This window comes from Struthio camelus, chromosome 5 (genome assembly GCF_040807025.1).
Source record: "Struthio camelus isolate bStrCam1 chromosome 5, bStrCam1.hap1, whole genome shotgun sequence".
Taxonomy (NCBI): domain Eukaryota; kingdom Metazoa; phylum Chordata; class Aves; order Struthioniformes; family Struthionidae; genus Struthio; species Struthio camelus.
Genome location: NC_090946.1, coordinates 41467728 through 41495624, shown reverse-complemented (window position 1 = coordinate 41495624; position 27897 = coordinate 41467728). Strand labels below are relative to the sequence as shown.

Genomic DNA, 27897 nt, shown 5'->3' with positions numbered 1-27897 from the left:
TCCCTCTGCCTTTTGGTCATCAGTTTCTTGTCTCTCTGGGTATCTGTTGGTTTTGGAGTGTCTTAAGCAGACATCTTTCTGTAATGCCCCCTTGCAGTTAAATCTAAAGGACTTAGTGCTAATGCAGCATGGTCTATAATTTTTGTGGTGTTTTTTGTCCATTGTGCTCAACCTTGCAAAAAATATTCCTTTGGTTTCTTCATTATGATTCAGGCAGAAACGTACACTGCCTGGACAGAGGCTAGAGTAGCAGTCTCCTGTGTTAACATAATTCTTGTCATTGGAAGTAAACAAATCCATTATGACTTTTCCAAGTGTTGGATTGGGATTAAGACAAAGACATTGTGAACTGTTCTTGTGTTTGGCAATTACATTATTTGCATGTCTTGCATTGTTCCATGTATATCTTTAGTTAAATATTCATACCTAACCAGCATATAAGATGAAAAGGGATGTTGGAGGGTAACTGAGTCCAGTTCATTGTTACAGCAGTCATTTCACCCCTTGGGCAATCTCAGGCATGTTTTATTGGTTGAGCCCAGAGACAGGTACCCATCTTGTGAAACCAGTTCTTTTGTTTGCTGGAATTACTCTTCAGTCCTTCTTAAATTTCTGTGTTGAAGGTATAGCTGATCCCTTACCTGTCAGGCACCAGCTGTTACCTGTGGCATTTATGCTTTATGATCCAACCAGCTGTGATATTTGAACTTATGTTTTAAATCCTTATCCTATTCCATATTTTGATGGCTAAAAAGCCTTTTGTCGGAGAAGTGATAGCTTCTCACCATGACAAAATGCTTTCTCCTGTTCCACAGAGGCATCTGCGTTGGAAAGGATGCTCTGCAGTGTGCGTTTCCACCAGAATCTCTTACTGACCGTTCTTCACCCTCTGGTGACAGCACTCACTAGTGTCTTTCCAATGGTTTGCACTCAGCTGATGCATCCAGCTTTTGTCTGAAGGAGAACTGGTGGAGCTGCTCCTCTTGAAACTACACTGACAGCTCCTTTGTGTGTCTACTAGGAATTTACTAGAACTACTTTAGGCCTTTGATTTTGCATCATTTGCTCGTAAGATAACTAATGAGACATCATAGTATAGCTCCTGTTCTCTGTGGGATTGTAGTCCATTTAGCACAGGTACCTCTTCACTATATTCTTTATCCCTAACTATTCTTTGGTTCCTCAAAACTTAGTAGAACTACCTCATTGTGTTGTGCTCTCCCAAGGGCTCACGGGCGTCTTAAATAAAAGACAGACAGACACACACGCACGCGCACACATGCACAGGTAAAATTTAAAAAATTAGTAATTCCTATAAAACTTCAAGCCTTTCCTTTCTCTCTCCTTTCTTTCCACCCCCCCATCCCTATTCAAATATTTTGGTTAAGTCATAGCCTACTTTGCAGAATTCCTTTAGAAATCAATAGAGGTCTGGTTTAGGGAGTCCCCATTCTCCTCGTCTTCAGCTCATGCAAATGTGCTTAGCATTTGCATCTTTACTTCTCTCTATTAACTGTCATGACTAGTGTTTGTGGTTCTGGTTTATCCCTTCCTTGACATCATTTCCACCCCCTTCTCTTCATTCAGTAAAGTGGAATATCTGGGCAGTGGTTAGGGGTCAGTGCGGATAACCTGGAAATGCTTTTCACTGCGGTTTGCCTACTGATCTACCCAGTCATAGTTCAGTGGATGTTATGATGGCTTTTTTTCCTACCAGGTTTGCTAATTCCTCTTTGGTGGCTCTGCAAGGGCTAGCAGAACTCTGCATTTCTCTGGGCTGCATGTGGATTTTTTTTTTTTTAAACTTTAAATTACTTTCTAGACATCCATTTCCTCAGAAAATCATTCTTTATATGCTGTGCAACTGCTGGACAGGGTCTGGTCCTTCTTCATCTGCCTCTTTCGTGTTCAGGATTACTCTCCAAAGTAATTAGTTGATGCCAAAGTTCTCAGCAATATAGTATAAACATCCACTCCCTTTTTCACAACATGCTTTTTGGGAGGGAAGGAGAAGGCATGGAGAAAAAGAATAGAACATGACCCTGAAGAACATATGCAAGATGCTAAGAAATGAGCAGGGTAGGAAGTGCTTCTGCTCTCTTTTCACAGATGACAACTTGGGCACTAAATGAATAGGCCCCAGGTCACGCAGTGTTGGTGGTACACTGCAGAATTTAATCCAGAGACTTGATCATGAAAAATACAGGTAATACTACCAGAAGATTCATTTTTTTAATCTTGTGCTTCTCTCCATCCTAGTTTAGTCACTGAAGGGTTGATACAGACAGCTTATTACTGCGGTGTCTGAGATTTTTAGCAACTGTTCAGAGCTGCAAAGTGAATTGGTGAGGAACCAATTCACCACATGGTACTTAGGATAGGATTCTTCTTGGCCAACATTAGCCATTTAATTAGTAAGTATGACTTTAGTAAGTAAGCACTCAGTAAGCACTAAGGCTAGTTTAAGCTACTCTTCCAGCCTCCTTCTATAGTGCCTCTCTCTCTCAACTAACTAAGTTTTTACACCTAAGTACTAGGTGATTGAAATCCTAAATCTTGCTCTTACATATTTGCCAGACAATTTATGCTAAGGAATAGTTTTAATCTCTTAACAGTACTCTTGTGAATCTCACCTTTTCACAACGTATGCCTATGAAAACTAAATTTTGGCATGAGCAGTTGGAACCTCTCCTTCTGGAAAGGCGTTTGGCAGATGCTGAGAGGAGACTTGTGGCAGTACTTCCATATTTTCCTGGCGGTATTGAAAAGAAATTGCAGAGGATGGAATCTTCCATGCTGCTGCATATAGCTGCTGCCAAGATACCAGTGGTAGGCATACTGCTAGATAAAGTTGAGCAAAAAATTCCTGTTTTCACAGACTCGTACAAAAATATAATTTGAGAAAGGTGGCTATTTCTGACCAAAAAAAGCCACAAGACAAGGATACTTGGTTAACGTTACAGCTCTGATACAACTGCATAAATTTGAGCTCTTAACTGAAAAGCTAAATTAGAGATGGATTGAAATACGATCTAAGTGAAAAATAGGATGAAGCAAATTATTGTGAAAAATAGACTGGGCACTGGAAGAAAAGTTAGCTGTTTGCAAGGCTAGTATACACTGCATTCCCTAATACTAGAATCAAGGGCACACCTATTAAGAACCTGTGCCTGGCATACAGACTGTAAACAAGAGTATGCATAAATGTCAATAGTTGGATCGGATAGTTGCAAACGTGTATGCAAAGAGTCTCCTCAAAGAAGAAACTGAACATGCAAACGCTGTATGCTGCTGAAGCCTCCCCTCCTTGAACAGACCTAGAAGGTTCCTGACAAAGAACATCAGATGGTTGTTCTTTCCTAATGAAAGCAAATCAGCTGAATATCACTGAGGAAACCAGAAGCTTGCTGCCCTAACATTTCCTGGTTTGTTCCCTGGAGCCCAAGCATGTTCCTGCATACCTGTGCATCACAGGTGATTTTTAAAGAATGCAATATCAACAAATAAAGTAATGTGATAAAAAATTATGAAGGAAGGATGCGTTCTATATAGATTTAGTCAAAAAGGTCTCAGAACTAATTGTCTGCTATGCTTTGGAAAGGTGATGGAGTATGTTCTTGTCATTAGATAATCACTTGCTGATGTGTTTGTAAATGGGTAGGTGGGGCACAATTTTAGGGTGCTGGGGAACTCAGGAACTCCTGAAAGGAGTTCAGGAGCTGCAGGGGTTGTCCATGTAGACAAAGCCATTATCTTCTCTGAAGTATAAGATGGGTTTAAGATGAACCTGTATTCCATGAACCATATTGACTTTTTAATTTTATTCTTAATTAATCAAATTTAATAACATTTGTCCATTGTTTTGCTCAAGATTGCCATCCAGCATATAGTTGTTTTCCCTTTAACCATTTTTGACTATGAAGAAAGCACTGGCTCTCTTTTCATCCCGTGAGATGCTTTCACTCTTCCAAAACTGGCTAAAAATGAGTGTTAGGGCAGAGGTATCATCAGCAAGCTTGTTAAAGACTTCTGGGTTCAAGCTGTGTAGGGCTCTTGATTTAAAATTTTTTTTTAAGCCTGAGTGCTCTTATATCCTTATATGGTATACGCATACTGTTCCCCCCCCCCCCCAAAACGTAGAATCTAGTGTCAATGGAACAATTTTCAGCATCGTTATGGAGAGTCTTGCAATCTCTGTTTAGTAAATGGTCCTGTATTTATACCCTCTTGTGCTACTTAATGTGTATTCAAATCCTGCAGGTCAGAGGTAGCGGTGGTCTAATATAGTGTGTCACTCATTCACCTCTTCTTTTCTGTTACAGCCTATCCTTCCTAAACAGATTTATAATCGCTGTTTGCCTCATACCACAAGGGTTCTGGAAGGGTGTGTACCCAGGAGCTAATTACAGAGACAGATGCACCAGTTGCTGATTCACTGGATATTTGTTCATGATTCAGTACTTCTAACCTGGCTGAATGATCTCAGGTTCTCTTCTTTCTCTGTATTAGAGAACATCCATTTGCTGCTTTTATTTCTACACTGTGGTTATTTTATTGCTCATCTATCATCTTGTGGTTATCCGATAGCTGTCACTGTCACATGAGAATAAAAGCATCAACTGTGACCTCTTAAAATCAGCTGAGGAAATTATATATATACATCAGTAAAGAAAAGGGATGGGAGTTCATCCAAAAATTTGGCAGATTTTACTAGATAGTGTTTTGTCCTTTTTCTGTGCTTGGAGCTGTTACATACGTGATTAAATAGGTGTTGCAATTGTCAGCCACTGAGGTGCAGCAAAACACTAAGTCTCAGATCACTAGGAACTGGGTGATGTGGAAGTGGGTGTTGATTCCGGACTGATGTATGAAGAGAAATCAGTGCTGAATTCTGGTCTGCAGCATGCCATCGAAAAGAGCTTTAAATTGACCAGGAATGGCTAGACAACACCTGCTCTACTTTGTGACAGCAATGTCACAAAACCAGACAGAGTTTACCTGGAATCAGCTGCACCCACAGAAAGACCCTTAAAAAAAGGAGATATAAACATAGTGCATGTCAACATATCTAAGCAAGTTCATTCTTAGGTTGTCATAATCGAAAGTTCAATAAGCAAGGTGTTCAGACAGCACAGAGTGGCTTTGATGTGTTTGATTAAAAAAATAAATTTTTTTGTTTGTTGTTTTTTTCCCACAGAACTAGTGGGATGGGGCTATTTTGAAATTAGTGGAAAGCATTGAACAGATGATAGGGTATTAACTGTAGACTTCTTTGGAGAGATATATTCTTTTAAGCATTGACAAGAACAAAACAGAATTGTTACTAGATTGGGGAAAGAAAACTTCAGATCCTGATTTTCATACAATCTTGTGTATGGGTAGAAATCACTTAAAATGTGAGTACGCAATAAACCCTTTAAACCTGTGTTACAGGTGCTTTAGCAGCATCTACACTGAATGCAATGTTGCAAAAGTACTTACTAAAATAGAGATCATTAATTTTCTTAATAGCGTATCTGTTTTCAAGACTGCTTCTAAATAATGAAGGAGTTAATGTGAGTTTGACCTGTTGTGGTTGGAACACTACCCTATAGCCCCGAATGTAATGACGAGTACGCTTTCTCTTCCTTCCCCACCTCCAGGCCTGCCTCTCCCTCCCAAAATAAATCTATATCGGAGTGATAGAAACCAGAGGCTTAAACAGACGACCTGGAAATAATGTTAATTGCAGAAGTACCTGTTTCTGGAGAAAATGGCACCATGAGAAACATGACATGATCTAATCATATAGAAGTTTAAGAGGGTATTTTATGACTGGCCAACTGAAAGTCCAAAAACTTCTAACCATAAAAGTGTACTGTGTCTAGCACTATTAAATTGCTGGGTTTTTAATGACAGTATACATACCATTGTGCAAAAACATAGTATAGCATGTAATTGGAAATCTCACATCTCAGCTTCAGTGCCCAACTTATTACTGAGACACATCCTGAAATTTCTAACTTTGTCAGTATAGATGTTGCCATTATAAATAAGTATCAAAGTTAAGAAATATGTAGCCAATTCAGGAAACTACATTAAATTCCTAGCTTGTTAGTCCACCCAAACAGGAAGGATTTCTTTTTATTAGCTGTTATTCCAGTGTCTTTTCAGTTGAATTGGAATAACTCCTGTTCAAACGCATCTGGGTAAACTTTAATTTCCATAAATTAAATGACACTCATACCGAAAAAAAGGTGAGGGCAAAACTTATTCTCTAGTAATTGAGACTTCCTTTACTTCCCTAATTTTCTTGAGGGTGCAGTGATATGGCAGTGATTAGGAAGTGTGCACATGCATATGTTTGTTTTTTAGAACGGCTAGTAGACTGAGTTTGGGTGAAGAATGGAAAGCAATGGCTGAGCTGCAAGTTATAGCTATGAACACGCTGAGATCTTTTTAATGAAGTTGATAACTGCCTCCACTGTCGAGCCATTACCCCAAAGGAGGGAGGAAAGAGGGCATCCTTTAAGTTATCTCCAAGTCATCTTCTGTTCACCCCCCACTGTGCAATGTTTTTGGAATATTTGCTCCTTCTGGTTGCACCATTGGCTCTTTTGGCAGTGTGGTTGTACTAAGGGCTCTCTATAGTAACATATGCCAAGTTTTAACAGGCAGTTGAAATACCAAACTACTGTGGTTCCACTGGGAGTTATCTTCCTAAAAGAATTCAAAAGCTCTGACTGAAAAGGCCAAAAGCATGCATCTTGCAGGAGATTTAGACCACACTGGCTATTTCTAGGAAGCAAAAGTAACTTAACTGACCCTGGATTTCTGAAGTAAGGAGATCCCTTAATGCCCGAGTGAATGGAAGTTCTCCTTCCCATGTCTTAAAACAAAACAAAATTGTGGCTGTTAGGAAGAGAGGCTCTTTCTCATAGTTCACCAACCTTATTGAACAGAAGAATATCTGCAGGTCACTCTGGAGAAGCTGGGAAGTGAAGACACTTGACACTGGCTTTATTAGTATAACCGTTCCGTTCTGTGACAGCAGGAGTCATCTTGCCGAGGCTGTCAGAGAGAGGACACAATTCTGTCCCAGATCCGTGACTAGCAGACATGGGTTGAATGCCTAAAGGTACTTTTCTCTCCACAGTGTCTATACAGGGAGCCCCTAAACAGATCGTGTCATTTGGACACCACCTCCACTTAGAGAAGTTTAATCCCACCTTTACTATCGGAGAAAGAGAGTTTCTGTTTTCTAAACAAGCTACTGCATTGTTTGGTGCCAGTAACTGCAGTCATCTGCATCAGCTTCCAAGGCAGTAGAGCAGGAAAAAAATAAAAGGTCTCACTCTCCCTTCCTTTAGCCTTAAAGGAAGAAAACTCCTTGTTCTGTCACTATGGAATGTGAGCATGGGTGAAATGGTGGGAAGTAGTGCTGTTAACAGTTCCCTACGTGTAAATCAGAACTGACTAGGACTTTTTGAAATTAGTAAGCATCATCGGGGGGGGAAGAAGCGTACTCAAAGCTAGTGCTGTTTTAATAGTGACTTTATTGAATGTTCTGCGTTGTGTATGCAAAACAGGAAGTAAAAGCAATAAAGTAATAATACTTTCTGTAACAGCAAAGTGATCGAAGAAGGAAGCTCACTGTACTTTCTTACAACTTGCTTAAGGGTTCAAAGTCAGACATGACAAAGTCATGTCCCACACTGAGTGCACCAAGGCCACTGTGTTAGATTGGAACTGAGGTGCGGCTTTAGATCGAAAGAAAATGGCCATCACTTCCAATCTCTTGGTAGAGGATTGATGAAAAGCAATTCTGCCTGTGTTAACCTTCTGATTTGATTTGATTAGCTGATGCATTCATTTGATGATTTCAGAATTTGATTATTTAAGACATCACCATTAACCCATTTGATTCATTGATCCAAATTCTTTGTGACCTAGACTTGGCTATAGTTAGATTTTAATCAATTTAGAGAAGCTAAACTAGTTTTGTCTTAGTAATATGTTGGTTTAATCTTAATATTTTCTTGCTAAATTTTAGAAGTAAAATCCATGCAGAGTATACAGATCTTTGTTTTGTATTTTCTTTGTTCCTTCAAACCCAACTGGATCAGAAGCCTTGAGAACGACTGCAATTTAGTTGTCGTATTTGAGAGGTATTTGGGTCTCTTTAAATTAAATCCTTTATTCCCATATATTGCACAATACTTAAAGCAGCAGTAAAAGAACACTCTGTAAGTCACAGTTTGCTCTTTATAAGATCCAAAATGAACTAACAACAGGTAATGATTCACAAACTGCTAGTGGCTCATTTTGACAAGTCTCTTCAATACATCAGTTCACACACATGATATTGGATCCTTATTGTACTGTGAACTAAGTCAGGAGAAATGTCCATAAAATAGCAAAAGAAGAAAACATCTAAAGAACCAGTATTTATCTCCACCAAAATGTCATGTAATAGTTCATAATGACTCATTAAATTCACGAGTTCAGAGACTTGTAGGGGGGGACAAAAGCTTTTATCTTTAACAAGCTTCTTCAGCAAAAGTCAGTTAATCCTGAAGCAGTTGCATGATACGGTGTGCTACGGTGCTACAACAGAGGGAAAGTTACATGTCAGACTGCAGGTGGGGAGCAATGTTGGATTTCTGTAGAGAGCTGAAAGGCTCATACACATGAAGGTTCATTCTGCAGGAAGCACATGAAATATCTATGCGCAACCCAGGAGGATACCCTTGCTCTCTGTTGCTTGAGAATATCCAGAACACTGCTGAAAAATGTTCTGCATCACTGATGGTAAAGCACTCTCATAGCCTGATTTCTTCATAGCTTTTCATCTCGCTTGGTATTCACACCAGGCAGCTTGGACTTGTAGTGGTGATGTGACCTGCCAAGGCAAGGAGGAGTCAAGTGTGTGAGTTACTGACAGCAGATTCACTTGAGCAGCCAAACATGCTGCAAGGAACATAAGACTACAGGACTGATGGGATTCCTTGGGTTATTGAGTACAGTCTGCCACAATTCCAAGCAATCCTATCATAAAAATTTAGATGTGAAAGGATCACAGAACATTCACCCCATGCTAGGAGCATTGGAGAGGCAAGAAAGCAAGAGGATGGCTGTGTTGCAAAACTCTCAAATCTGCGGCAATGGAGCAGAGTTGTCCTACGGGTATTCTGCCCTGGGGCAAGTGTAGGAGCCAAGGATATAGATTTGACCTCTTTTCCGTGTGCCAAGTGCCTCATTCCATCTTAAAAAAAAATTTCAAAAAAAGTTGCTTCCTTAAATGATGGCTTGGTTTGAGCTGTGTCATGAAGACTATTGCAGCATTGCGGGAGTATCAAAACAAAATGGATGTCTTAGCATGTGCTCTGTCTAATGCTTGTGGGAGCAGCAAAACATAATAGCATTAAATCCTTTTCAGTAGCTCGATCTTTGTATACCCCTGAAACTGATCGTGGACAGCTTAAATACCACTATCCCACGTGCCAAGATGCTTCAAATTTAATGAAACATGCTGAAAGTAAATGACTTTGCTTAATTTCTAAAATGCTATTTTTAAATTTTCCAGGTAAATTGTCCTATATACCAGTTCTACCAGCAAGGAAATGAAGTACTAACCGTGCATCTTTAATACTGCTCTGATTTTTTGAGGTAATGAAGAAATTAGGGTCATCACATCTCCCATATTCTTCTGTAACTCAATTGCTAAACTTTCTTGGGAAAGAGTTGAGTTAGGTTCTAATACCAATAAAGATATTTTCCGTGGATATCCCAGCTAATGGCATAACACAATGAAAAGATGATATGTGCCTCTAGGACGTTTGCTGATCCCCTTGACAAGAGCTACAAGTTCAGCTGGAGGTTCATTGACCTCCCTCTTCCCCTCCCAGTTTCAAATAGCCATATTGCTGAGAATGCTAGAGGAAGCATGGGCAGGAGACAATTTGCTCAGTCTCAGCTTGTGTTGAACTGCAAAAAACCAGCAGGACAGGTCGTTGTCAACAAAGTCTTACAGTCACCTACAGACTGTGACTTTCCCTGTTCTGTCTTAAGGAAAAGGGCCTCTCTTGTTTCTAGTCCACCTAAAGCTGGTGTGCAATTCCTGAATACAGCAGCTGTGCAGAAAGCTGGGCAGAAAGCATTGTGGTTTCCAGGATATTCTTTCATAGTCATTTGCCTTCTCTCCTCTCTGTTGGTTCACAACAGGGAGAGCTTCTCAGGGCATCTGAGAAGACATAGGATGCAGACTTGACACTATATTTCATACCTTTTTGTACCACTGTTATCTTTTCCCAATCTTCTGGAAAAAACAACTAGTTAAGAAATAAAACTTTTAAAGTTTTGCTAGTTTGCTTTAGGGTTTTTTTTTTCAGTCTAGCTCATAAAGCAATGACTTTCATGCACATAGGAAAGGGAAGAGAAAGGAAACTGAAGTGGTTGTTGTGGGTATATATAGATCCCAGAATTGTTTTAAAAACACACTTAAGAAAAGGAAGAGAAGGGCAATCAATCAAAAGTGCAATGGCCAAAGGGAAAGTGGGCAGAACAAGGGCTGCCCTTACCAGGAGCGGGGAGAGAGCCTCTTGGCCTGTCAGGCACGTGATAGACATTAGCAACAGGAATTACAGACAGTGCCCCAAAGAAAGAACCAAATTGTCTATTAAAGAGGAAGGTGAAACATATATTCTTTCCTTTAACAAAAATAACTGAAAAGATGAAGTGACTGAAGTAGCTTTAATGTCTTTTTCTATTTATGGGCCTAAACCAAACTTTCACAACGGGGTATAAAGTAGAGACACTTTTTCTCACGTGATCAGGGGAGTGTGGCCTGTATATCCTTCTTTTGTATTCTTTGGGGAGCATTTTTAACACAGTTTTGTGCAGATTCTGTATGTCTTAGGTCATGTCTTCTATCAAGAAATGTTACTAGTACCTATGGCCGCTGTTCGTTGCATGCAGTTACTTTTTCCTCAAGATTCCTGGTAATGAAATATCCTTTTCCTAGAGCAAAGGTAACACAGCCTAGGCTAGACTAAATCTGTCCCAGTTCAAAGGGTTGTATCGCTCGCCATCAAGACTCCATGACCCTTTTTCCCCGTGCACAGTTTTTCCGGAGTGTGCTATTCATATTCTTGCTTTCTTTCTCACATTAAGCAATATCTGCGCAAGCTTCTGTGAAAGCCTTTTATTGGGGAAGGTACTACAAGAGCGGGTTGCAGTCTTTGGCCCTCTGAGAAGAGCATTCTTTTGCCTTTACTTGTTTCCTTCAGAGAAGTAAGCTCCTTTTCTTGTAGGTTCATCAGTCTGCTTGTCAGCCCTGCTAGGGCAGCGTGGAAGGTAGAACAGCCTGCAAGGGTATGTGGGGATTGCACTAGAATCATCTGTCAGAGGAGATCTGAAACTGTTATGTGAACTTCCATGGAGACTTAGGTTTGAGTGACACATATTCAAGGTCTAAGCTTCTGGTTGTAAAATGCCTTTTGGAATTTTGAAAAATGATCAGTGACACTTGCCTAACTCCCAAAACTCACTGCATCAGCGCAAGAGAAGTTGTTTTGTCAGTTAAAGAATTGATCACAAGACTGAAGTTAGTCTCTGCATAAGTGCAAGTTTTCATTTGCATTTATCTCTTTGTGCCAAACAAATGCAAGTAAGTCTCAATCAGTAGTATATGCAGATCCATATGCATATTCACATGCATGTGCAGTGGTACCTCGGATATAAGCTATAGTAATCAGCGTGAATAATAAATATCACTGTGTGCTCAGATACTGCTTTTTTTATGGGGAAGCCCACTGTAATGATAACATGGTATATTTTTGCCTTGCCAGCAGATTTAATTAAGGGGGTCGGGGGGCATCTTAGCAAAATAATTCTGAGGAAATCACTATTTTATGGCAGGACACAAGCGCTGCATCCTCCAGAAAGGCATAGATCTTGTACTCTCTTATATGGTCACTCCATATCCTAGCTGCAGCCTTTGGATGCTTGCAAAACAAAATATAAAGTAGCAGCTTTGCTAAAGGGGAGTAGTAAGTTGTGTTAAGTGCACTTGACCAGTAACAATCATGTGTCATTGCCAGTGATTTTCAGTCGCTGTATGTTTTATAATATCCAGGAGATACGGTATCTAGATTTCTGCTCAGTAAAACTGGAATTGACAGCATAGCTTGTGACGGCTGAATGCTCTCTTTGGGAGCTCTGTGATGTATTCTCTGATGCTTCTTTGAATTTTTGTACATGGTCACTAGGGTTATGTGACCTGATCCTTTTGATAGCTTATTTCTCTAAGCAATTTACAGAACAAAAGTATTTTAATATGTGAATGCAACTGAGTTGTGCCTGTTCTCTCCTGGCTTTTATGTTTATTCCTCTTCTCTCTATGCACCTTTATTCGCTGTTAGGTTTCTTTGTTAGCTCTTATCTGAGAGCATGAGCTCTTCTGGGCTGGGATTTTGCCTTTCTGTGCATTGCACAGAGCCTCGCCCTGTTGCTCATCTGTATGGGAGGGCATTATTGATCAGAGCTTCTGCCCATACCTAGATTGCAAAGAATGAACGTGTTCAAGGGCACACAGTGAGTCAGTGGAAGAGCTGAAAACGGGACGTAGTTCTTTTTGTCTTGAGTGTTTGCCTTTCCCTCCTGGATTTCATAAAAGTTGTTTCACACAGCTCTAAAAAACCACAACCTCAGATAGCTTAAAAAGAGGTGGCCAGCAGCCAACCTTCAAATAAACACTCTCTTCTCTTTCATTAAAAGAAAACATTATCATAATACTAAATTACAACTCAAATGGTGAAGGTATCTTTCCTTGTGTACAAGATATTATCCTTTGAAGTCATAGAGCCCAGAGTGATTTTCACATGGGGGTGACCAAGTAGAAGAAAGGGAAAATGTAAATAAAACAGAAACATTGATTGTTTTTCACATTCCTCTCCTGGTTATAGAAACACACATGTTTGGATAACAAGTTTCTCCTTGTCCATATCTTTTTCTTTCCCTGAGCTTTAACTCCCTGTATTCTCTGACATCGTTAGTCACCTAGGATGCGTTGCCTTTCCTGTATGCTTCTCCATATGGACAAAAAAGGCTAATATTGCTGCTGTACCTTTGTGAAACATTCTGAAGCCAGATTATTGTATTCAAACTCCTGTTGGTGCTGTTGTGAGAAGAGTAGGAAGCTTTCCAGTAAATCTAGGTAAGATGAAGGAGAATTTTCATGAAATAGCTGAGAAGAGGCCAAATTTTGTCCTGGTTTTGTGCAGCAAGCCTGTTCGATGGAGGAGACTGCTAACAACTAGCTTTACTGATTTTTTTCTACTTTTTTTCTTTTTAAAACGATGCAAATAGAACTTAAAACTCATAGACTGGCACAATCAGTTTGTATTGTGCAGAATTGGATGGTTAAGATGGGAAATCAGGAAAGTGACCTTTCAAAGCAGCATGTGAGTCTGCCTCGTACTACATGTGTGCCAACAACTATCTTTGGACTTTGTGATCACAGAGTTTCTTGTGCCCTGACCCCATAAAGTTCAGTTGGGGGCTGTATTTGTTGCTGACAGGGATTTTCTTTGGCAGTAGCTGACTGGCTGTCTCTATCACCATGGGTTGTATTTAGCATTCTAGGTGCTACAGAGAAAGCAAAAATCTGTTTCCTTCTTGGATTTACTTTGAATTTTTTGGCTCTAAATTCTCTCTTAAGGGGTTCTGGACACCTACTGTTCATGCAAATGGTGTAATTCCTAATTCCTATATATTAAAGGTTGCTAATGACTGTCACTTAGAAATTCTAATGTTCCCCTCTGCTAGCTGGATAATTAGTTGGCATTCTTGGTGAAGTCTTCTTGCTGTTCTGGCTTCCTGGCATGTTAATGTTTTAACTACTTCCCAGGTCATTTGTCTTTAGGTGTAAAGAGTTATTAAGCTTTGGTAGTAATCATTTTGTTCTCTTCTCTCTATGAGTCTGAATTGGTGAGCAATGAATGGTATGTTGCAATAACCATCAAATCAAATTACTTGCTATTTTTCCAGCTTGCTTAGAATGAAATATTTGAACCACTGTTTCAAATTACTTAACCAAAACGAGAACTGTGAGCTGTAACTATAGTAATCAAAATTTGATTTACAATCTTCTGTTACATTATTACTCTGAGACTTCACTTCAAAGAAATGTTAACAGTAGGAGCTTAGTAACAAGAGGCACCATTTTCTGAACAGGTCTATACCAGCCTCAGACCAAGAGCAATCACAGATATCATGATTCTGTTGAGTCTTTTAAGTCCTACACCCTGTATTTACTGCTGACTCCTCCTCTGGGTACTTTTTTCCAATGGATGCATTTGTGCTCTGTTAGAATAAGAGATGTGGGCCTCATTCTTACACTTCCATATTCAAATCAGTACTTTAAATTACACGTCGTGCTTCTGATGCCAGACTGTATTGTAATACTAGGAGTGAAATAACTAGAAACTTCTTCTGCAAGAATTTTTGCGTTCTTTACAGAGGCTCTTTATGTGACAGCATAACATTGAAGCTGTCAGCATCCTTATATAACTGTATTTTCCACAAAAAATCGAATAGCTGGTACCTCTCCATCCCCCTCCACTTCTTAACTCCTCTGCTTATGTTGTATATGGGTTGTTTCTGATTTGTTTTTGTTTGTATGGTTGAGTCTTGCTTTTTTTTTTTTTCTCTGAGTGATGAATTTGCAACACCTACGAGTTTCCTTTTTGGCAGATTTATTTAGACTCTTCCTAGTTCCTTTCTCCTCCTTGGGTTGAGATAAACTTCACCCTCTGGAACTGTCTCAGGAGGAAAGAATGGAGGCTCTTGTAGTGAAAGCAACTGACTAACAGGCTCTTTCAGTTTTCTCTTTTTATGGGGGTGATGTGACTCCTTCCTTCTTTGTTTCACATTGAAAAAGAAGCTGAGAGCAGAGCCTGATTTAAAGGGAACAGGGAAAGGCAAGAATAGCCTAATCTTCTTAACAAGCAGTCATTCATTAGTAAGGTGCTGAAAAAAAAAGGAGCAAGAGGAATTTCCCTTTTTAAAATATTTACTACTGATTCCACAGGTTTTTATGATTATTTGGAAAAGAAAATAAAGTATATCCAATAGCAGGAAATTATGAACAAAATTCTTAAAAGCTTGGTAAGGTCAAAAGGAATAGGCATGTACTCTTTACAAATTCCTTATGTGGATTAAACTTTTTTTTTTTAATGAAATGCTAATTTTTCACCTTAAAACATGGCATCTGGTGCTTTCCCAAAGTGGTAGTTCCATTTTTGCTGATACGTTTGTCACCGCCACATCTTGGAAGCAATTTTATATACTGATCCTCCATTAATTTAATATCTGAGTGTTTTCTCATTATTTAAAAATAGATATGACAAAATGTTTTTCTTCTTTCATTCCTGGGCAGCCCGTTGCACAAAGAGCTTCATGCGTGTGAATGTTACATTTGTGTATGACAGTACCGTGAACAGCTGTGCATGCTGTTTTTAAGGTGAAACTGTGTTGAAGCACTTTGCATGCCATTCCCACAAGGGGCTTTCTGTATTAGGATGGAGACAGTCTGGGAACATGCAGGTTATTAGGCACATCTTTTCAGCGGAATTCATTGGTGGTCATGTGCTCTTCAGCAGATGGTACATTTTGATAGTATTTGATGTTATTTGAAGTTAGGAGATGACATTGTTTCTGATGTGAAATTATGGAAGGATGGAATAATCTGCTACATATGGATTAGTTTCTAATCCCTCAATGAATCTCCCAACAGATTTATAAAGAAGCTGAATATTGGAGAAAAGCTTGTAGGATTCCACAGCTGAGAGTCCTGAAGAAGGAAATTAGTGTTGGCTGTGATAGTTCTTCCTTCTCTTGCAGGTCAAACAGGAGGGTTGATAAGGACAACAGTAACCGACTCTTTACATCACGCTTTCCCTTGCTTTAGCTAAAAGCACTTTCCGCATGAGGTTGATCTCATTATCTGTGTTGTTACACAAAGTGACCCAGATGGCTAAGGGCAGAGCTGAGATGGGAGTCCTGCTCCTGAGTAGTGTTTGCTAGATGTGGTGTGTGGGGCTCTGTTCTGCTGCCTTTTGCAGGCTCACTCTGGGAACACTTACCAGAGAGAGGTGTGTAAAACTGCTTTGAAGGGTGTATGGAGTATCGTTAGGGCTGACTTGTGCTGCTGTGCAAGGGTTAACTTCTCAAAAGGAAATCCTTAGATGATGAAGAGCTGTTGGCAGTCATCCTTGTGTCAAAAGTAGATCAAAGAAGAAGAGGTGCAGGAAATGTGTTTTTGTGCTTGGATAGCCTCTGTGAGCAGAACAGCCCCTGAGGGATTCTTGGAGCAGTGCATAGATTTAGAGCATTCCTAATAGTAAAGCAAGGATTGAAAGGAACATAAGTAACCTCAAAGATCAAGGGAGCTCAAGGACAGCTTAAAGTCACTTTTGTCCTCTCCACTTAAGTTATGTTGTGTAGAATTAAGCAATTGAAAATCATTTTTACTAAATTGAATTCTACAGGATCAATTTCATATTCATTATAATAATTCAATCAAAACCTAGATCTGAAAATTATATTTCTTTCACTTTTCTGCCGGCACACCAATTTCTCTTTTTCTGCAAAATGTTGCACTAACATGACATAGAAGCTGAAGGGCAAAGCCTCAGATCTCCTGCCACAGGCCACAAAATGCAGAGGTATCCTGAAGGTGGTAGTTGAACATATCCATAAAGGACAGCTGTCTAGCAATCATGTCTCCCATTTCTCTTTTGTGTAATTTTATCGGTAGCTCTTTTGAGGTTCACAGAGCTTTTTTTTTGGCATCTTAGCCTATGAGTTTGTTAAAAACTAAATGTTCTGTCTCATAGGAAACTGTGATTTTGGAAATCTTGTTTCATTCCTAATAATGATGAAGAGTTGAAATCTTAACATTTTTCATAACCCAAATTGTTCCAAATTTATGCTTTTACCTAATCAAATTGGTCATTCAATATGGCCAAAAAATGTGTTTTGACAGTGTTAAAATATTTTCATTCAGCTAAGTATTATGCTGTTTTACTGCATTATGTTACAGACTTGAACTCAGAGCAGACTATTGAGTAAAGATAAGATATTTCAGCCTTAGGAAAACAAAATGCTGTAACAATTTCCATATGAATGTGTGGAAGATATCAATATTTCCCATTAGGTAATGGAATTGACATTTTCATATGAAAAGCATGCCATCAGAAAATAGTCAGTATTCAGGATTTTAGGGTCATCAGTAGAAAGTGAGGATGCTTGAAAGTCTTTTCAGGGTGTCGTTCTCATCTTCTTTCTAACCCTCTTTGTGTCTACAGGCTTTATGTCGTCTTTCACCTTCCCTTGTGGCTAATTATGCCCCTCGCATCTGTAAGCATGAATTCACACATACGCGTCTCCTCTTAAGCTGCAGCTGAAAATCCCCATAATGAGTGTTGTTCTGAAGGAACACAACAATAAGATTTCTTCCCCTAAATTTATGCGCAAGAGCACAGTAATTTTAAAGAGCTGTTCCCTTGTAAAACAAAATGCATTTTCCTCCTGTGTTCCTTCTAGGTTCTTTGGAGCTGATTAAAAACATCTATTAGAGTTGGACACATCCCCTTTAACTTTATCCAGCTCAAAGTTACAGACGTAGTGTAAGCTGGTCATCCAAGTTAAGCTCCCTCCTTGTAGTGAAAGGAGACTGATTCATTGGCAGTTTGTCTTAAAACAGATATCTAGGCTTGCAGTTTCACATCTGATGACAAAGCCACCTTGAAAGGTTTGCATCCTTTTTCTGCCTGCAGATTGTCATCCCTCTAGTTTTGACAATGGAACTGTTTGTGTAGCCAGATTGTCAGCTAGATTGGTGAAATGTTCCAGAATAAATACCCCCAAGGGAAGTTGTAGCCCATGAGTGGCAGCACACTGCTGGGAACGGGAAGATAGCAATAACCTCTGAAACTGTTTTTTGCCTTTCAAGAAAATGCAGTGTGGACCTACTTCCAAGATAGCTGTCTGAGCCATCCATGGAGGTGCCCTTCCCTTGCCTTGCCAATACTGAGGGCAGCCAGACAGCTAACCTAAGAAGGATAAGGAGGATGAGATAAATCCTGCTCTTACTGTTTCTTCTACTGTCTGTAGCAAAGGAAGAGAATGCAGATTCTTGGATTTGATTCCTGCCACTGACATCAATTTAGTTTAGTATATTCGTCTGAAAGATCTGGAGCCAGGTAACAGGATTAGTTGAACTGTTCTTCTGACAACTACAATTGCGGCTGATGTACCAAAGGCAAAGAGAGAACTGTGATCAAGTTTGGTTAGAAAGGCAGTAGCTCCATGTCCTCAGTTTTCATCCAATTCCTTCTATAAACACACGTCACTAATAATCTTTCCATTTCACAGATGTACAGAGCATTGGGGGTGCATACAGCTGGCTTGCCAGTCTGAAATGCCTCATCTTTCTATGGTATCACATGTACAGCTACTTGAGGAAACAGGCAATGTCAGAGAGTGACCTTGTCTCATTCAGCATCATCTTCCCTTTGGAGGAGGTGGAAAGATGAATTCATCAAGGAGGTCTCATCATGCTCTCATGTAGCAAAGCAGAGCTGTAACAAACCAAAACTTCTAGGTGGTGACTACAGACATGTTCCTTGCTTTTTCAAGTGCCTGAAACTTCCTTATCAGGATCTCACCCTCCGTATAGGCAACACTGCAAAGTCAGTTAAGCCTTTATCTCTCTGTGTACATCTGTTACTGGTTCTGACTGTGAGCTTCTGTAAAAGCCAAAATGCCCACACATTCCTTTGTTATCAGGGTAAGGAATGGTAACCTGTGGTGAATGCAGGTTATCTCCTAGTTAAGTTAAGGCTATTGTTCGATTATCCATCAGAGCTCTTGTTTTAAGTAGCAAAGGGAAATGGGCTGCCTGCAAGGATGCTCATCCTCATCAGAGTGTTTGACTGAAGAGGGATTTCTGCTAGTCAAGTGATATGCAGTGTAGGTTCTTGGAGTCTAATAGTGAATTGCAAACCAAACCTGTCCTGGACCATCAAGGTCTCTCTCTCTCTCTCTCTCTCTCTCTCTCTCTCTCCCTCCCTCCCTCCCCCCCCCCCCCCCCCCCCCGGTGTGAGAGCATGTGGAAGGAGTTATTTAGCCTTCAGGTTCGCTTTGCCTTGGAAGAAAGTGGAGCTGAAGTAAATGAGCATTCAGAAAATAATACTGAAGGTTGAGCAAAATGTAAAACTCACTTAAAATGGAATTGCTTAAGACTTGCTGGCTGAGAACAGATCCAGCAGTGCAAGCAGATAAAAGTTTCTCTGAGTTCACTCACTGACTATGAATTAATTAACAAAACTGATAAACTTTGGGATATGCATTTGAAAGTCATGAATCTCGTTGCAAGTACCTCTCTATATTTTTATGAATTTAGGACCCATGGCAAAATTGCTGAAGGCAAATAAATATACTAGTTAAAACCTATTCATGACTATGTGACAAACTGCAAGTGAAGTAATGAGGGACAAATGCTTTACAGCTGCGTACAGATTTTCACTTAAAATACTTTACAGTTATTTTTAGCTAAAAATGCAGCTTCAGGTAATCATTAAAAATCTCCTACTGAATTTACTGTAAGTCTTTAATTTTCACTTGCTTTCACCATTTCCTAAGTGAACTTTCCATTATTTCCATGGGAAAATTTTGCTTAAAAACAGAATGTTTTATTGTTGAAAAAACATTTTAAGGCTGTAGGAGGAGGGTCCCCTCCTTTAAGGAGAAGGGAATAAAACATTTCCAAGATTCAAATTTTTTTTTTTTTACTTTTTGGTCCATTGAACATTTTCAATTCTTCCCCTTTCTGTTTTGACCAGTATTTCTGGACCAAAATATGAGCATACATCACTTTTTCCAAGAAAATCCATATTTCCTGTGATTAAACAAACCTTATGCCTCTTTTGACTTAATTAAAATGTTTTTTCCCCATTATTGTGTAGGGAGGAGGAAGGAAAGAGAAGGTACCAGGTTAAGAGTTCAGGATTTGGAATTCTGCTGCCTCCAACACACAGAGGAGTAAATGTATCTTTTTTCACATGACATGGCCCCAGGTATGGTCAACTTTCAGATGCAAAGCTGTAGCTCTGATTAATTAAATTCTACCAAGAAAAGCATAAGCTGATTGCCAGTGAAGCTCTCGGCCGTATGGACAAATCCTTCTTCTTGAGAAACAACACTGGTACAATCCAAGTGAGCTGTCAGTGTCATGTCTGTATGCAGCTAGCAGAAGTGGAAAGGTTCTTCTCTGCCAGTAATCACCCCAGCTTTACGGGAGAAGAGACTGTAAGGAGGAAAAATGACAGAGCAGAATGGAGCTCCCCTGTAGGTGTATCCCGAAGTCACGTATGTAGCACATAAATACCTCCTGGCAGCTTTAGTGGAAGTGAGACAGTGTAAAACCTAGCCCTTATTATCTATGAGTAATAAGCAGCTAGTATTATAAAAATAGATGTATGAGTAATGAGCAGCTGGGCTATAAAAAGAGAAATCTTTCTAAGTTAATGTAACAATATGTGTATGTGCATGCATGAGTATGCACATGTATACACTACACAATCAGTAGATTAGGAGTTCTCAGTAGATGGCATATTTTTGAATTTCAAGAAGAGTTTTTGGCATGATATTTCTCAACTGTAATTAAAATAGTCATTCAGATCTATTTCAGTAGATGTACATGTACACTGAAAGCTGAATAAAAAATCATAATAAGCAAGATGCTATTCCAAGATAATATGCCAAGTAAGGGAAAAGGTGGAGGACCCAAGAAATCCATCTTATATCTTATCTAATAAGTGAGTTTTGAAAGAAATATTTAGGTTGCATCGGCAAAACATTTTCTGCTGAGTTCCATCTAATAGCAGTAGCACAATGGCGGCAACCTGCGATATGCTGAATTTTCTGCCTGTACTTAGTCTTTTTTTTTTTTTTTTTTTAAGTGCAGCTTAGTGGTTTTATTAGAAAGAAAGATTTTGAGGCTTGGAAGAATGAGCGCATACAGGATAAAGAATGATTGGACAATATGATTCAGGAAACATCATCATTCAGGAGAGGAACTGGCTGTTGAGTGAGTGAATAGAGAAGGAGAGGAAATGAGAGACAAAGCAACATTTAATGTAACTAGGGGCAGCCAGGAAGCAGGCATGCTGTGAGCAGCAGGGAAAGAGGACCACAGGAATTTGGTACAGCTGTAAATGTCTGGTCATTCTGTATGTCATGGAAACTGCAGATGGTCTTTGACAGTCCAATTGGATATTAGAACAGGGAGTTGCACAATGCCTTGCTGTGAAAAGCTCTTCAGCCTGATCTATCTACCGCCCTTGAAGGAAGATCCTTGTCAACAATGAGCAGGTGGGCATGGAGGCAGCGTTTTGTCTTTGGTGGCGGGGATATGAGATAGGATTGCAACTACTGAATAGGTTCTCTGAAGTAAATCAGCAAGGAGCTACAAAGGATTGTCCATATTAGCATGAATGACTATTTTTAGTATCACAGAACATAAATAATTTTAGAAATCACCTAATGGTGCCAAAGAAGAAGGATGTCCAAATCACTTTCTTAGACACTGTTCATGTTCTGCACATGAAACTATACAGAAAGTTAAGAAAAATCAAAATCTGTTAAGTATGCTGCTAGCTGGATATGTTCTATAAGACTTTTGGATTTATGAAACAACAGTCTAGATTCTCTGGGGAAAAAGAGGCTGTATAGTTTGACTATCCCCCAGCTCACTAGAGGGGAAGCAACCTTCCGGATTTGTTAGGCCAGATGTTTTTAGATGGCATTAAATTAACAACCAAGGGAGATGGTGGAAAAGCGAGGACTGAAAATCACTTGTTTAGCAGAAAGTCGAGGTGTCAAGAACAGAATTAATCAAGGCACCAAGGATTTAAAGAGGAGTTCTTTAGTTGTCTACTGCCAGTGTGAGGAGGCTGGCTAGTAAGTGGAAATGGAATTACTCATTTCTAAACCTAAATGCTGATAAAGGGGGGTTTCTCAAACCACGTGGAAAGATTCCTGTGGTAGGAATCTTAGTATCTTTAGTCATAATCTTGTCATTCAAACAAGATTTTGGATGGCAGAAATGATGTTTCCTCTTTCCTCAGCCATCGAAGCAAATGGTCTTGAAGGCCAAAGGACCAGTTAATACCTAAAATACATTTTGATGTGCTTGCTGATGACTGCTACAGACTACTAAATCCAATTAGAAACCTGGATGAAGTACTCAATAGCATATTGTGTGTAAGGGTTGAAAAAACACCTTAAGAGTTTTTTTGGGGAAGCCTTTAATCTAACTGACATATTGGAGGTTTCATTCTGCCTGCATGAAGACATCTATGGGACTGTTAATGAATGACTCATCAACGTGTATAAGTATCTGAAGGGGGAGTGTCAAGAGGATGAGGCCAGTCTTTTCTCCGTGGTGCCCAGCAACAGGACAAGAGGCAACGGGCAGAAACTGAACCACAGGAAGTTCCACCTAAACCTGAGGAAAAACTTCTTCACTGTGAGGGTGACAGAGCATTGGAACAGGTTGCCCCGAGAGGTAGCGGAGTCTCCTTCCCTGGAGATATTCAAAACCTGTCTGGATGCGATCCTGGGAAATATGCTCTAGAGGGCCCTGCTTGAGCAGGGGGGTTGGACTAGATGATCTCCAGAGGTCCCTTCCAACCTCAACCATTCTGTGATTCTGTGACTGTGTCTGAATGCAAAACAACATCTGGATACTTCCAGAAGAGGCAGATCTCCCAAAGTTTAAAACAACATCAGGCTAACTCAGTTGAAAGACAGGCTGTGGACAGAAAAATGTAGATAATGGGACGTATGTGGAAATGGCTAGAAAGCCACAAACTGAAAGAGGAAGGTACACTACTATAAAAAAGGACAATTATGAAGGAGGAAGTAGTTGTAAAGAGTGATAAATATTTTTGATAAATGGGAAAAATAAAAGGAAGTTGCTTGCAGTAAATGCAAGTTAGAAACTAGAAAGTGTAGCGATAGATAAAGAAGGCAACAGAGAATAAGAAGAAGCCTGTGAGCAGCAGAGTTAGGAAGTCCAAGGAGGTTTTTCAAGCCCATTAGTATCAAAAATGTTTTAGCAATGATATTAATCTGTGATTGTGTGTGTGGTAGGATTGTCAATAATAGATCCAAAAAGGAGAACCATTCAATAAATATTTATCTTCTAGGTAAAAAAAAAAAAAAAAAAAAAAAAAAAAAGTTGCTGCCACACAATGATGCTGCAGTTGTTTCCATAACAACACAAAGATGACGTTAAAAAGCAGTTATTAAGATGCCCAATCTGAAAAGCAACTGGTCAAGACAGCTTGTATTCAAGAGATGTCAAAGAACTAGTTAAGAAGCTTTAAAAGACATGAGTGTTGAATTTTTCAGTAAGTGTGGGGATACTGAACAAGTTCTGGAGGACTAGAAGAAAGTTAATATTGTATTAGTATTTAAAAATGGTAAATGGAATATGCTGGATGGCTGTATTTAATCGTGTTTCCTGATATACTCTCTACTTAAGGTGAATAGGACAGCTTGGGGTAATAAGAAGATTGCTGCCTTTTTATCAGTCAGAGTGAAAATATCAGAACACTTGATATGGGATCAAGGAACTAGATAATTGTATGTCAATCAACGGGACTCATTTGAAAATTGTCTTGTTGCAGTATCATTTTTAATGAGTTCACAAGTTTGACAAAAGCCATAGTGTGGACGTAGAGCGTTGAGACTTCAGTCCCATTTAAATTGGTTACACATGATATCTTAGTACATGAAGTGAGCTAGTACAAATCGATATTTACATCTAGGTTTAAAATAAATGTGCAAATAGGAATTGCTGTCAATTGACTCTGCTCGTGAGTTCCTGCAACGGTCAGTTCTGGGCTATGTGCTGCTCAACAGTTTTAGTAGCCAGTCAGAAGACAACATAAAAACTTTACTGATAAATTGCCAATAACTTAAAAGCCGGGAAAAGGAAAATAAGGCAGAGTCTAACTCTCACTGATGCAGTAAAATTATGTATCTCAAGCAGAAAGAATGGACAGTGTAGATATGGAGGGTGGAGATGTCTGTTCTGGAAGGCGATATCTCAGGGAAAGACTTGATGTCATTGTGGATGATCAGCTAAGAGGAGTTACTTTGGCCAAAGTGACTGACGTGATGGTAGCATAGCTAAGCAAGGAGGTCTCGAGAAGGAACGCGTTACTATTCTAAGTAACAAGACATTAACCTGCTTTTATGTATGCCTTTCAGCAAGAATCCTCAAAACTGGAGAGGGCTTAAAGAAAACCCTGAAGTATTCCTTTATATAGTAAGCTTTGTAAAATTGCATTTTGTAATATTGCTTTTATCATTACCTGCAATGCATCTGTAGAGAATAAAAAAAGAGTGATAAAATAAGCAAAGGGACATGAGGGCCAACTAATGAGCAAAGAATAAAAGAGTTTAAGAGCAAGCAGGAGTTGACATTTTCAGTGACAGTGAAATTATCAGGGTGAAAGGTTAATAACTTAAAGCTGCAAAGGAGCTCATGAAGGACCTGGAAGTGGTAGGTTCAGGACTAATTGAAAAATACTAGGATAGGTAGTAGACAAAGAGTCGTCTCTTTGTCTTCTGACTTCCTGACAGTCAGATCTGTTAGTCTGTATGTTACCTTCTAAGAGAAGCAGTGAAAAGTATTGAATTACTATTTTTATATTAGATGAGACAAAATACTAGAAGCTGCTCTAAAGGAAATTCCTATTTTGGCAGGAAGATGGCTTGGCCGATCTAGAATTGATTTCCCATCTTGAGTTCTGTAAGGATTTTCTGTAATTTTCTTTTCATCTGCGAAGTAACATCAGGATTCGAGAAAAATTTCAGGCCTGCAGGTGTTTGAATGTTTTTTCTGTAAGGTAGTGAAAGAAATGGAATTACCTTCTGAGCGCTGCAGGCTTCTGGTTTTACTGTGTTCTGTTACAAAGAAAGCAATGGATTTATGCTGCGCTGTTAAAACATCTCATATTTTCGCTGTGACAGTTGAATATTGTTATATTGGCCTGTATTTCTTCCTGATCCTTTTATGTTTCTTAATGGCAGGCTTAAGTTATCACAGATTTCTTCTCTCTCCATCTTACATTTCATTTCACTTAAATTGTTGCCTTTTGCTGAGTAAGACAGAGAAATTGGGCAGTTCATAAGAGATGGTCTTTATTATTTGTTTAATGCTGAAATTCGTGTCATATGAGAATTACTTATAAGGGGGAATGAGAAGATATGATCTGGGGTTATTAAGAATCGTTCCTGGAGTTCCTAGATTTGAGGAAATGTAGGGTACATAATCTGTAATTGACTTTATGCAGTAGATTTTCAGTTCAACCAGAGAAGCTGAATGGGCAAGAGAGGAAAAGAATTGAGATATAAAGTAAGAGGCTGAACTGGCCTGTTAAAATCTTCTGTGCACATCTCCTGCATGTGGATTCATCAGACTGTAAGCCCTCTTCTGCTCAGTAATAGCTATCTTTGCTATCAGAAAATAAATAAATGGGCAAATACTTCCATGCGAGCTTATAAAAGAATTCCTTGCCTGTCACTGGATCCAGGCCCTCCTCTTCTGTCCAGGCGTATTTTGTCTCTCAGTTAATTCAGCTGTAGTGACCGTCTTCCCTTTCTCTTACATGCCCCAACTCAGTAAGAGGCAGCTTCTCAGACCTGGTGAACAGGATTGTTACCAGGTGTTTGACTGAGCCCTTTTGGCTTTTTGCCAGCATTGAGTAGGCTATTGCTGAGAATCTGCGTAGTAGATAATACAATTAGCAGACCAAGATGCATGCAGCGCTCTTCATGACAAAGTAGTACCTATGTTTTAATGTTTCTTCATACTAGACCTGCAAACTTCGTAGACACTTATTTCAACTGTACCAGAAACTTTTGAACCTTGTTCATCTCAGCCCTCTCTAAGATTAATTCGATTTCTGTCATGCTAAAGCGATGAATTCATGTCTCGAGTACCTTTAGTCTCCGTTCATGGTAGTCTACCACTAGAACTTGTGTTTGCTGATGAGAAAGAGGAAGAAAAACCCAAAGGTGTATATGTAAGTGAGACAGTGGAGTTCAAGGTAAATATTTTGATTAAATTGTATTAAGAGGAATGTCTCTAGCATAACTTCTGCCATGACTGTACGATGTGTTGCGTGTCCCCTGATATTCAGGCTAATTCCAAAATACACAAGCAGCTTGGAGCATGTGAGCAGATGAGTGGGTGGAACAGACTTTAGAGAAAGCCCTGAGGGAAGTAAATACTGAAGCTGCAGCAGTGCTTAACAAAGATTGGGAGATAGGGAACTGAGCAACGTCTCAAAAGATACAAACTGTAAGCTAGGAGGGGCAGGCTCAAGTTGCCAAGAGATCGTATTCTCTTTCCACAGCAGAACTTTTTTAATTTGGCGAAAGAGATTTGTTTGCCATATGTGATAGATTGTTTTGCATTACATGTTTGTTTTGTCATAGTTCTATGAAGCGATTCTTCCGTTACTTTTTGTAGGGCAAGCCTTGACAAATTTTGAGCATCTGAGCATCAAATGAGAATTCACTTTTTTTCGACAATTTCTTCTAGCTATTGAACATACCTTACCTAATAGACCAATCTGAGTGTAGCCCCTTACATACAGTACAGAATCAGCTTTTCAGACATTAAAGTCCTTACATATTTTAAACACAGTAGTGTAGTGTTTGACAGCTAGCCTGTAGAAGTTCCAGGTATAGTATCAGTACAGCATGTGTCTGCTGCAGTTTGATAGCTGTTCTCCTCTAGAGTTACCCTTTCCTTGGTACCTCATGAAAACTGAAGGCTGTCTTATTACTATAACAAAGGATGAAAGGATATAGCTTTCTCATGGTATGAAACATTTCATAGTATTTTGCTCATCATGTAATGCACATTTTCATAAACATTAAAGTGAGAATGGTTGTAGTCTGCAAAAGTAGCGGTAAGTTTGAGAAAGCTGAACATATATTTGAGGTTTTTGGTTTTGTCTATGTCTAAATCTTTTGTATGTTTTCATAATATTGCTGTTCAATATTAGTTCTGTTGAGAATATCTTATTATCAATGACATGTATATACATTCTTTGTCTCAACCACAATTCATGTGAGTTTTCTCAGGTAGGATTCCTGTCTGCTCTGATATGAAACATTTTTATGATGCTGGTTTCATAAGCCACATGTACAAGCTTTGAAACCAACTAATTTTGTATCTTTCTGTCTTTGAACACTTTTTGAAAACAAGTAATATGTTTGTTCTGGTCGACTTGCTTATGAATCTAGAAAACAAAAGACCGGGGAGGATCTTGAATAATGATTACTGCACACTCATTTTGGGACTTACATATTTTCACGTGCACAAAATAAAAAAAAAAAAAATTGCTATTGTTGGTATGAATTGTTCCAAAGGCAACTCAGGAGGTACTGCATGTTTAATTGTTGTAAATATCACTGTGAATAATAATTTTTGTAAATTTGTTTTACTTTGAAGAACAAGAGTCTGATCCAGAAGAACACCTCAATTTAAAACTAGCTGATCTTAGCATGCTGGATTTAATATTCACATTGAATCATGGGGAAAATTAAGTGGAAAATAATTCCTGTGATCTTTGATATTTTCTGAGATTTTGGTCTTTTTTCCAGCACAACCAAACTTTATGAGTCGCATGACTCTTTCCAAGGTTTGATCGGAGTAAAACTGCACAAATATGTATGTATCGATGTCATGGTTATGGTCACGTATCTCAGTTACCAGTGAAAGACTTTTTTATAGATATGTGAGTAAGGTTATCTCTATCCTGAGAT

General features: G+C 39.2%; 1 protein-coding gene across 1 annotated transcript in view; it reads left to right on the top strand.

Annotated features, from left to right (window-relative positions):
* The window catches only part of LTK (leukocyte receptor tyrosine kinase), a 108927-nt gene that overhangs the window by 15595 nt on the left and 65435 nt on the right, over positions 1 to 27897 (top strand). The window lies entirely within an intron of this gene.